The sequence below is a fragment of the Balaenoptera ricei genome, chromosome 11, assembly GCF_028023285.1.
Source record: "Balaenoptera ricei isolate mBalRic1 chromosome 11, mBalRic1.hap2, whole genome shotgun sequence".
Taxonomy (NCBI): Eukaryota; Metazoa; Chordata; class Mammalia; order Artiodactyla; family Balaenopteridae; genus Balaenoptera; species Balaenoptera ricei.
Window position 1 is genome coordinate 36,210,416 of NC_082649.1, and position 677 is coordinate 36,211,092.

Below are 677 nucleotides of genomic sequence, written 5' to 3' on the forward strand. Positions count from 1 at the left end.
TTCCCTGAGCAGGGATCGAACCTGCACCCCCTGCATTGGAAGTGCATTATCTTAACCACTGGACCACCAGGGAAGTCCCTGCATTTATTGCTGACTAAAATTTTTTTCCCTAGTGATCCCTAAAGAAGAATCCAGGTACAAGGTTCAGGCACTTCTTAGGAAGTTCTTTACTGAAAGAACTCAAGCCACCCCAGGTTATTTTTTCTTATTCTAATCTCAGTGGACACAGAGCATCCTCTGGACTGGTAAACCGTTACTCAGTTCTCACTTAGTCCTCTCTGTTCTTCAGGCTAAATCATCCAATTGTACCTCTGAGACAATCACTTTCAAGCTAGCCCTGACCCATTCTGCAGGTGCAAGGTCTGGGTAGCAGTAAGTGTCCCAGTTGGTGGGTGCAGTGACTTTTCTCAAAATCTCTGGCTTTTTTTTTTTTTTTTAAAGGAATTCCTTTATTTTTTAAAAATTATTTATATATTTATTTTTGGCTGTGTTGGGTCTTCGTTTCTGTGCGAGGGCTTTCTCTCGTTGCGGCAAGCGGGGGCCACTCTTCATCGCAGTGCGCGGGCCTCTCACTATCGCGGCCTCTCTTGTTGCGGAGCACAAGCTCCAGATGCGCAGGCTCAGTAGTTGTGGCTCACGGGCCCAGCCGCTCCGCGGCATGTGGGATCCTCCCAGAC

General features: G+C 47.4%; 1 non-coding gene across 1 annotated transcript; it reads right to left on the reverse strand.

Moving 5' to 3' along the window:
- On the reverse strand, positions 1-73 carry TRNAG-UCC (transfer RNA glycine (anticodon UCC)). Its single transcript has one exon. It is a non-coding gene; the product is annotated as a tRNA-Gly (tRNA).
- Positions 74-677: the final 604 nt, after the last annotated feature.